Source organism: Pinus tabuliformis, chromosome 3_2, assembly GCF_031772625.1.
Source record: "Pinus tabuliformis cultivar Carrire ecotype Pingquan chromosome 3_2, CPIR1, whole genome shotgun sequence".
NCBI classification, from domain to species: Eukaryota; Viridiplantae; Streptophyta; class Pinopsida; order Pinales; family Pinaceae; genus Pinus; species Pinus tabuliformis.
In genome coordinates this window covers 979,653,253-979,665,424 of record NC_142302.1, presented here as the reverse complement: position 1 = coordinate 979,665,424, position 12,172 = coordinate 979,653,253, and positions in this window count along the sequence as shown.

Genomic DNA, 12,172 nt, shown 5'->3' with positions numbered 1-12,172 from the left:
GTTGCGCGCATCTTTCGATCAAACACTTGGCAGTTGTGGCACTTCCGGACTGCAATGATACAATCTTTAAACATAGATGGCCAGAAGTAACCAGCGCGCAACACCTTCTGAGCTGTGGCATACCCAGACATATGACCGCCACATGCTCCAGAGTGACAATCATTCAAAACTCTCTCAGCCTCTTCGTGAGTTAGACAACGTCGAAAAACTAAGTCTGCCCCCCGACGATAAAGTGTATCTCCAATAATTTTGTATTGCTGGGATTGAAACCGAATTTTTCGACGTTCCGCCTTTGAAGCTTCAGGCCGAAAGGTTTGGGTTTGGAGATAGATGATTATATCCCCGTACCACGGATCTAAAGTACTGATAAGAAACAAAGATTCGTCCGCAATGGACTCCTCTGCCACAGTCTCTGTGTCAGTACGCGGGAAATCACACATCAATTCCGCAAAAACTAAGGATTTCTTAGACTTGGACTTCTCGAACTCCAAGTCGAACTCTTGCAGGATAACGATCCATTTAGAGTACTTGCCCCCTAGCAGTTGTTTTGTCAAAATGTAAATCATAGGGTTGCAATCCGAAATAACTGTAGTTTTACGGAGAAGAATGTAGTGACGAAAACGCTGGACAGCTTGAACGGCTGCCAGGGCCAATTTCTCCACATGCGAATATTTTAGCTCAGTGGGATTTAAGGTCCGACTGAGATAATATATCACATGCTCCGCTCCGAATTCATCTTCTTGAACTAACACCATTCCAATGGTGGAATGCGAAGCTGCGAGGTATAAGAAGTAGTCCTGGTTGTAGTTGGGAGGATGCAACAACGGTGCATGGGTCAACGCGTGTTTAAGTGCATCAAAAGATTGTTGGGCAATCTCGTCCCAAAAGAATTGAACGTTCTGTTTCAACAACCGTGTAAAACCTTTAGTGACCTCGGCGTAGTTTGGGATGAATCGGCGTAAAAAGTTCGCTTTCCCTTGCAAACTTTGGAGTTGGCGCAAACTCGAAGGAGGAGGCAATTTGATGATAGCCTCGACTTTCGAGGGATCGACGCGAATGCCGGCTTTTGAAACAACAAATCCCAGCAATCGACCTGTTTCTATACAGAAAACACACTTGTGGGGATTCAACCGAATTCGATAATGCCTACACCTCATAAAGATTGCTCGTAGGTGGACAAGGTGATCAGCTCGACGTAAAGAATGAGCAGGCAAATCATCGAGATACGGTTGCACAATGTGCTTGATGTCGTGAAATGCGTAAGACATCGCCGTTGAAAAGTGGCCCTGGCATTCTTAAGCCCAAAAGGTAATTTGCAATAAGCAAATGTCCCCCATGGACAAATGAATGCCGTTTTTGGTTGGTCGGCAGGTAGAATATTGATTTGATTATAGCCCGAAAAACCATCCATGAAGGAAAACATTTCACTTCCGGCACAATCATCAATAATTTGATCGATATAAGGCGTAGGATAGTTGTCTTTTGGACAAGCTCGATTGATATCCCTATAGTCGATACAGATTCTTATTGTTCCTTGTTTCTTATTGACCGGAACAATATTCGATACCCAATCCGTTAACGGGATCGGATAAATGAAACCTGCTTTCAACAGCTTTTCGACTTCTGCTTTAATCGCAGCCGCTTTTCGAGGGTGAATCTGACGCAACCGTTGCCGGACGGGTTTAGCATCCGGGTAGGTCTTTATTTCATGAACAACAATGGCAGGATCGATTCCCGGCATTTCCTCGTAAGACCAGGCAAACACATCGCGAAATTCTTGGAATAGGGCCTTGTAAGTTTGGATTTCTTCTTCTGTACATGCGGCACCTATATGAATGTTCTCCTCAATTCCGGGCTTCACTGAAATATCAATGGGAATAGTACGAGAAATATTCCCTAAATTCAACTCTGAATCAGAATGTTTCGTTGGATCCTGAGCGTCTTTGACATATTCAGCGGTAAAGATAGATGAAAAATCATTTTCAAATGCATCATCCTTAGGTAAAAACGAAGATCTGTGATGGAGATCCTCCCATGGTAGATCGTCTACACTTAGGATTTCGCGAAGTTGTTCGTCAGATGACACGACTTCGGGAAACGCTATCCGTTCTAAGGTTGAGGTGAAAAGTGATTCTTCACTGACCACATTCATTTGGTCGACCTCGGTTGAATGAAAGTCGGTAAAAGACATGAGAGCTTCATAAGCAATTTCATATGGACTCAAGGGCATAGCATTACCGAATGAGTCTATCTCAGAGTCAGATGGGACAAACCAAGGATCATCATAAATAATGTTTTCTGATGTAATCATATGAATTGTTGCAAACGAAGGTTCTACGCTGAGTGGAGGGAGAGGAAAAGTTCCCAGTAAACCGGAATCCTTAACTAAACCTACACCAACGTCCCTATAAGGGATTGTCGTCTTACCGACATGCTGGATACTCTCTGAAGAGGCTGGGTCGGATGAAAAGTATGTCAGCTGATCAATAGTCACGATCTTACCGTTATGTGGAAACTTAATTACTCTGAAGACCGATGAAACGACCGCTGTCATAGCATATGACCAACTTCGACCCAAAAGAAGGTTGTAGTCTAGAGGGGCATCAACCACTTCCACATCCAGACTAACGGTTTTACCTTCTACCCCTATAGGCAATTCCTGTAGAATACCAAACGGACGGAACCCACGGCCATCAAAGGCCTTAAGGATGGTGGGGGATTGGTTCAACGAAGGAGAACCAAGGGATCTCCAACATTGAATCGACATAATACACGTAGAAGCTCCCTCATCAATCACAGTCCTATGAATAGGCCTGTTTTTGACTATCACTGGAATTTGGAAAGCCATTTGATGGGGGAGACGCGGTGTACTATTTTCTAGATCGAAGATCATTAGATTCGGATCCTGAACATCAACAGCTCCTATAGCCGACAAAAGCAATTTTCGTTGTGCTGGGCATGATTGCAGCACTTCTAACGCCGACATTGCTGAGGGTGAAACAGCTAAGTCCTCAACAATGTTGTAATTCTGGGCCGCTCTCGCATGTGGATTGAAAGCAGACCTTCGAAGTACACCCTTGGCGGGCGGTTTAATTACTAAGTCTGGGTTAGGTTTTTCGATCTGTAGTGGATCGGAACCAGGAGCTGAGGTTGATGGGTTAGAGTGAGAAGATTCTGCTTCCTTACCATCAACAGGATTCTTACTACCATAATCTTGCGATCGAGTCGCAATCCTCACATGAGACATCATCAAAATGGGTTCTTCACTGGCATTCGAGGAAGAACCTATCATCTTATTCTCCTGCTCCGGAAATGGATTTTTTAACACAGCAGGAGTGGGAGAACCTTTGACTATTTTCACTACCTCGGCCCGATGAGGGCAATCTCTCGTAAAATGATCCTCTTCACAAATAAGACAAGGATATCGAGGTTTGCGCTTTTCGTCATTGGTTTCCGACTTTTCAGTTTTCTCCTTCGGAGCCTTGTCTGCTTTAGCCTTCTTCTTTCCTTTCTTCTTTCCACCGTTTTTTGATTTGGCCGTAGATGACTCTACAGCGTGAATATCGGCGGTAAGTTCAGGAGAAGACTCTCCTGTCGGGGAATCGGGCAAAGTGATAATAGGAGTAGTTGAAGCCTTGGAAGACTTCTTCTTGCTCTTTGTATTCACGATACCAATCATACCATCAGCGGCATGAGATCCCGAAGGAGCAGCAGCGATTTGATTCGACTTTGGAAGATCCGGAATCTTCTCGTGTAATGTACCCGACTGAGTGTAAACTAAGTCAAGGTATTGCGCCTGAGCAATGACTTGCTCCTCAGTAACTACTCCGGCCTTAGCTACATCTTCAGTAATCCTTGGTAATAATGATTTAACAAACCATTCAGCTAAGATTTGGTCCGGGATAAAAACTTTCACTAGCCTTCTTCGACGTCTCCACTCATGAATGTGATCGGAAATATACGTGGAGGTTGATTGTTTTAGTGAAGTTAATAACTCCGTACCATTATCGTATCTGACCGGTAACTGAAAGTGAGTTAAGAACGAGGTAGCTAACTGGCTAAAATTGTAAAAAGAGGCCCGTGGTAACTCAATGTACCACTTGGCCGCGAGACCAATGAGTGTACGCTGGAAAAGACGTAAGCGGATCGAATCATTCGAGATAGAATTTGAAGCACACCAGAGGTGGTAAGTCATCACGTGATTGGACGGATCCTCTCCAGACTTACCTTCGAACTTGGGTATATCGCTGGGCAACTTATTTGGCATTGGCGGCCAGAACGGAAGATATTGAATTGGATCGTTCGTTAGGCGCGTCAAGTCTGGTAAATCCAAAGTTGCGATAAACGGTAACTGCCGGTTAGGATCTCTAAAACTCTGGGTCACAATACCGGCCCCAGGAGGAGGATATCCAGGATAACTAGGAACAGGAGTTGCATTTGGGATATTATATCCTCCTGGAAAACCAGGATTAACCGGACCGTACTGGGGTTGCTGAGGTTGTTGATAAGTGTACCCAGGATACGGTTGATACTGGTAAACCGGTTGTTGGACAGCTTGCCCAGGTTGATACTGTCCCTGGTACGGAGGTTGAACAAATTGAGGTTGAGTAGTGACAACCGTACTTATACCAGGCTGGCCTACAGGCATCTGGACCGTGGTTTGAATCGTAGATCCAGACAACGGTACAGATGTCTGAGGAGTGGTTACAGAGACAGTAGAAACCGGAGCCGTCGATACTCCAGAAGTAAGTATGGTAGATGTGGCGGTAGTTGCAGCAGCCGTTTGAGATGGAGTACTAGGTGCAATTGGCGGCTGAGTAACTACCGAAGTTACAGAGGTTTGAACACTTGACTGGACAGGTTGCGGTTGCTGGGGTGGACCAGAAACTACAGGTTGTCCAGCTTGAGGTACCGACTGTATACTTGGCTGCAACACCTGTTGACCCTGTGATGGATCCCACACTAACATTCCAGGGTATTGACCCATAACAGGTTGAGGATACTGAGATCCATAGCCGGATTGAGGATAGGATTGATAATTGTAAGGTGCAGTTCCCATACATTGACCATATGATTGACCTTGAGGTTGATAACCTTGAGGTAAATACGGATACTGGGGTTGACCTTGACCTTGAGGTTGGTACCCTTGAGGTTGATACCCTTGGGGTTGATACCCTTGGGGTTGCCATCCTTGAGGTTGCCATCCTTGAGGTTGCCATCCTTGAGGTTGATATTGATACTGAGGTTGACCTTGGGGTACATATTGAGGCTGGGGTTGACCTTGAGGTATGTATTGCCCTATAGGAGCGTACTGACCTTGAGGTTGCCCCCCAGACACGAATGAAGTACCTTGAGGTTGCCCCCCAGGCATTAACGGAGGCTGCCCCCCAGGCGGTAATTGGCCACCTTGAGGTTGGGAAACGGGAACTGAACCTGACATCATGTAAATGTCTCCTACACCCAATGGTACATTACCACTGTTTCCAACTAATAACCCATGATCAATGGGTTGAGGAGATGCTCCTGCAAAGGTACCAGAAAGAGATTGATACCCAGTAGGAACAGAAGGACCGCCATGTAAAAAAGATTCAGGACTTTGTGTAAACACGGACGACTGACCAGACATATTTACAGGAGTATGAATACCTCCAGGTGGAAAAGGAGTACGAGGTGTAGAAAAACCTAACCCGAATTTGTCTAAATAATTGGTTAACGAAAGGTACCAAGTAGTACTTCTAGGAGGACTGTAAAAGATAGATTCACGCTCCCTTAGATCAAGGGTAATTTGATCTTCAGGATCAGAGACGCCTATTTCTTCCTCTGGAACAAGTTCTTCAATAGCAATCAAACCAACAGGAAGATTTTTGGTGATAATTCTTTCTATTCTTGGTGAATCAGGAACACTAGGAGTCGGAGTAACAGGTTTGGATATTTCTGGTTCTTCACCTGTATCACTAGTAGACGAAAAACTACCAACAAGCTCAGAAACTGTAACAGCTTCGGGATTATAACCTGTCTCTAAACTTTGGTAATCTGGATGGACCACCAAGGAAGATTCTCCTTCTTCAGGTGAACCTACTCTACTGCCACTAGGAGGAGTTACAAGGACCTTCAAACCTTCTAAATGACTGGACTCGTCTTGAGGAGGTTCACCCCTAAGTCTACGGGATCTTCTCAACAATTCGGCCACAGAAACAACTTCAGGAGACTGGCCCCGAAGTCTACGGGACTGTCTCGGTAATTCCGCCATAGCTAAAAACTTTTAACTACTACACACGAAAACAAAATAAAATTTCAAATCAAACCACCTAAAGTCTCTAAAGAACCAAACAAATTTGAATCACACGCCTAAAGAATCTAGGGCATCAAACCAAACACAAATAGTAGTCTTCCGGACCAAAAGCGCTAGTTGGTGATGAAGCCCAACCTCGCTGGATTCAGTACAGAAATGGCGGGTGGAACAGTTACCCCGGCAACCTGCTTAATGAATAGACTGGACCAAGTTCCTCCACTTTAACCGTCTCGAGTGAAGTGAACCCCCCAGAAAATCCAAGTGAGTATAGCCGACGTCTGCTCCAGGTACAGTGGGACCTTCCCTCCACCGTCACCTCGGTAGAATCCTAAAGATAATGGCCACTAAGGTTACCAACCGCAACAAATGCACCTGGGGGAACAGTCTAAACTCCGACAGCACGCAAGGGCAGAGTAGCAAGCTCAATCCCCTTGCCGGCTCCTTGACAATAATCCAAGGTTTACCGACAAGTGACCCCTGGCTCCTCGACAATGGTTAATCCGAGGTTTACCGTTTGTAATACGTGCGTGTCTGGCGTCGTTCCCAACGAGGGGGGAATGATCCCCTCACTGGTTCGGACACGAGCTCGTGCTTCTTCTTTAAGAGGAGCTTTCCCAGAGTACAAGTGAGACAATTGGATTTATTCTATCACAAGATAAGCTACTTGTTTGGTTTTGTTGTCTTGGAGAGTTAATTACTCACCTACTCCAAGACACTAGCCTGATCTAAATTGGTGTTTCAGAGCCCTAGTAAATAAAAGTTACTATTTCAATTTTACTTTAAGCGTTACTTTTATGGTTTTTCTTTAAAGTCAAAAGGTAGTGGAAGTGAAACCAATGGTGTGTAGACTCGACTCCAACCACTATAAAGATGCACCTAAGATGATTTACGCTACTTTCCTTTTTCAATGAAATTCTTAACTAAGAGAGTTGAGAGAATGCAAATTTGAGAGAAAACAACTTCCTTAGAAAAGACAATCAAAGAAACAATTCTCTTTTTCTTTTCAAGCACACAAACATAACCACTCTTTACTTGCACGAAAAACTCTTTTTCCTTCAAAACTTTCAAAGCTACTTGAAACAAAACTTTTCAAAGGAGATGTTTTTGTATTTTCTCTTTTTAATAAAGCATATAAACCTATCTTAACAAAAAATAATCTCAAAAGCTACAAAAACTATGAAAACTTGACTCACAAGCAAATCAAAAGAGAAATTACTCTAAACAAACCTAACAAGGCAAAAGCTCACAAAGATGATTCTAGGTTGTTTTACTTGATCAAAATCAAATCAAGGACCAGCTAATGCAGAATCAAAAGACTAGTCAAAACAAAACTCAAATCTTTTTGTTCTTTTTGTAAAATGGAATTCAAGACTTAAACAACAAGCACTTCGAAATTGGCCCAAGAGACAACTCAATGGTAAGTTACTCTCACAGGTAGACTTTATGACAGGTCTGACTTCTTAGAATGCTGACAAAACCAGAGAGATCTAAGGCTTGACAACTCCTACCGCCAAAGTCACTACAAGACCTACTCAAAATCAAACCCTAGGGCTTACACTTCGATGAAATCCACTAAAACACTCAATGCTATCGAAACAAGTTCAGGTGAAGATTCTTGGCAAGGGACTAATGAATCTGGGCGGAAAAAACTAAGAAAAAACAAAATCTAAGAGCAAAAAGTGTAAAAAATGGAATTTTCTCAAATTTTGGCAGGGGACGCAGGCAACCCGTTAGCACAGGTGCGGGCCCGCTCTGTGCACACAGCAAAAGTGCGTCCAGGAACGCACTGTGCAGCACTCAGAGGGTGCGTCCTACTGAAAAACTCAAGAAAAACCAAAATAAAACTAATCCTAAGCTAACCCACCCAGAGACAGAATCACAGAGCCAAAACCAGAAAAATAAACCAATTTTCTCAAAGCAAAGTTCACACAAAGGAAAAGACTTTTCTCATCAATGGAATCCCCAGCGGAGTCGCCAATTTGTCACACGGAATCAGTCAAGAGTGCGGACACAACCGACCTTCCTAGAAGTCTAAGACATTCTAATGACAAACAAAACAAACTGGAGCTATCCTTCTCTAAACATGCATTATGATATGAGAAATCAAGTGTTTCGTTCTTACCTTTGTCCAAACGCTGTTGTAGAAGTCCAAGCTTTGTTGATCTGGATGAGCTCCTCCTTTTCTCCAAAACCTGCAGTCACCAACAGTCAAACAATTAAATAGCACCTGATTATAACATAAAAAACAAAGCATATTCAACATATAGACCAAGGAGTACATGAAATAACCCATAAACAACAAGTTATTGAGAAGAATGGACCAATTTGCATTAAAGGTAATCAAAAGGAACCATTACAACCTGAGCCTTGGTGTTGTGCAAGCTCCTTCCAGGGTCCACAAGAGTCTTCCTCTATTTTGACAAAGCTCACCCACTTCCAAATAGAACAAGCAAAGATGGCAATCTCTCCTCACAAGCTTCTAAATGGGAGTCCTAATTCCTGCAGCATTTACCCTTAGAAATGTATAGCTTTCAACCTCCCTCCTTCTGGCCCAATGCCTGTATTTATAATGTTCAAGAGGAAGTTAATCAGGTCCACCATCAATGGGATAGTCCCCTCTTTGGATGGGATCACTCCCTTATTGATGGGATAAGTTCCTCTTTGGTAGGAGTGCATGAACCATCTGGAGGCGCTCAATACACGTCAAACAACCTTCTAGAATGCTCTAGAAATGACCAAAAGTAAGTTTTTGAAGATAAAACTTGCGCATTTTAACCTTTTCAGAGGGACGCACCTGCCCCTTTAGATACAGAGCGTCCTTGGACGCAGACCTCATGAACAATAGGTGCGTACCCGCAGGCAAGGTTTGAGAGAACCTGCGTACCCAGAGATAAACACATTTATAAAGACTTTCTCTCTTTCTTGGCATTTGACATGGATAGCAGAGGCATAAGACTTGCTTAAGAGGGTAGTATGACTATTGATAGAGCCATACCAACTGTAAATAGCCATGGTGACATTTTTTAGTGTAACAGGGCAGAGAAGGGATAATTTCAGTATTCTAGGAACATTTTTTCTTGTTCCTCCATATGTGTAGATTGTTCGCCAACAGATTTGGGCTCTCTATCCTTATGAACATGCAGAGGAGACTTGCATTCCTCTGTTTCTTGGGTATTTGAGGCTTTGGGAGTGCCTTGCAATTTATTATTAAACTAATCCACTCTTGCTCCAAACTACCGCCTATGGACTCTGAACCGATATCTGAAGTCGGGGTGCTCATTACTTGCTTCTCAGTTGACTTCTTGCTGGACTCAGCTATGTTGTTGGCATCTTGGGGTTTCCCTGTGATTGGTGCCTTCTTAGCGTTTATCTGGGAGTCTATTTGAGAGCTAGGACCTCCACTATCAACAGTGACACTTGGAGTAGACTTATCCTTTGGCTTTAATAGATGCATTGGGATCACTCGGAGCCTCTCGTTTCTGAATTCCTAAAATCTTTGAAAATTTTCAGGTTTCAGATTTTCTTTTGCCCATTCGAACGCTTGTTCGGAGGATACGGCTAACTGTAACAAATCCTCAAAATAATTATCATCATGATTGTATGGCTTGAGCTTTACTCCATTACTGATATTATATACCACTTTGTTTGGATCAAATTGCCTCTTAGGCATAGTATGAAGCCTTAGGGCTTTCATATATGTTGATTCCTTAGTAGCATGAACAAAAATTGGCTAAAGCAAAAGAACCACATTTGATAGGGAAAATGGGCCATAATGACTTCTTGCCGTCTTTGAGAACTTTAGTCAGGCCCTTTCCCATAGTCTGGTAGGAAATCTCTCTTGCTAATAGTTTATCAGAAAAATATAAAGGAAGGATGTGCGGATCAGCTGTGCTACCAAAAACCCTAATGTATGTGAACCACTCTTCAACAAAATACTTGCCAACAGTAAGCAGGTATGCTACAGCTTCTTGGGAAAACCTGGGGGCTTTCTTATTGAAAATTATTTGATGTAGAGGCAACACAACAACATGGAATATCTTATAGAAGTGAGGTATGTAATGTGATTCCCACATTTGTTTATGATTGAGATGGATTAAGTAAGGATCTTGTAAGGTCCATTTCCAACCCATGGTTGGAAATGTTGTGCAAAAATAGATAACATCCATAATGTAGGCACTAAAATAGAAGGGAGGGAGGTTATCTGAAAAGGAGATTTTTTTATGTGGATATTCGGTAATGGTGGTGGCTATGTTGTTAGATAGGATGGAAGGCCAATTCATGATATGGGAATTAACACAGGCATCAATGAGAGGAATACATTCTATTGAAAACTTAGTATTATTGGGTAGCCCATACAATTACATAACATGGTTGCTGCATAGTTGTGGGGGTTTTCCAAAGAGGCTATAACATACATACCTGATTTGTCATACTTGAATTTGTTGTCCAACACCCTCCAACCCTGAATTAGCTTGAAGGGGTCTAGGTTCTTCTTTGCAAAGTTAGCCACAAATGTGCTGTCGTAGATATCCTGCGGATCGAGTATGTGGTACATCTTCTTCAAATCCTCTGCTCTGAACAACCCTATGAGCTCTATCCTTGAATTCTTGAACTACCTATCTTCAATGATTAGGTTTCCAATCATCCACCTGATCATATCTATATAGGGGAGGATTTTAGCTCTTGCTCCTATTCTATGAAGGAATGAAGAGGAAGCTTCTCTACATTGAAGTTTTGAAGGCCTTTTTGAGTTAGTTGTTGCTCTCGTAATAGTGATTTTAGGACGCTCATCCTCCAACCTATTGTAAATTACTTCCCAAGTTGTTGTGCCTCCGGTAGCATCACAAACTGTATCAACGAAGATAGGAACCATCTGTGTAAACTCAGCTTCAAAAATTGTCTAACTCTGTTTCTGCATCACCTTTCTTAGTGACATGTCTTTTATCACTTTCCTGAAATATACAAGATATATCAGCGTAGACGATATCTAGTAATTAAGATTGAAAGCTTCTCTAAAATGACTTTGGATCATGAGAAAGGTTTTAATGAGATACTCGATTATAACTACCCATAACCTGGAAAATGATTATCCTTCCTCGAGCCGCTAAATATTTATTAACCTGTCAACTCGTTTGTTTTGGTATTTAAAATGTAATTATTCCACACATTTTACCGCTTTTAATCATGCATCGTGGTCTTAAAAGGGATATAATATAGCGCTATCGGATGCATCAAGAGAAATGCAATTGCGGATATCGCAATATCACATTTCGCAAATCATTTGTGGTTGTTCTAATGGAATGGTTAAGTTTCTTGCGAACTATGTGAAGTGCGAAATGTGATTATGAAATGACAAGGTGATGTTATCGCAGCGGGAGAATTAATCACATATCGCAATTTTTAGAAGGTGTTTTAACATAGTCATGTGGAAAAGTGCGATTTGTGATTTGTGATATGGATTTCATCCTTAGTTAGTTTTGCAAGGTTTTTCTAGGTATTTTCTTGGAGTTAGGTATTATTATCCTAAGCCTAAAAATTTAAAAGGGTCCCCATTTATAACTCTAACCCTAACTATTGTTCTTTATAAATGGGGGGGTTGTTTCGTAGTACAACAATTAGCGATTCACTTGGGAGAACCAGTTATCTCTGAGTAGTTTTCTAAAATTTCTAAAAACTTTCAAAGTGATTGGAGTTATAAGAATAACGATTACATGAATTATAAGGTAAATAACATTTTTTTTTGGGAACATCATTACTTTCTCAGCTTATTTATTTAGTTACTTTACCCTTATAATGATAGAAGTACAAACGTTTGCATCATCCAATAAAGTTTAAAGTAATATAGCAGGTGTCTTCTACAGATTAATTTCTTGGTGTTTA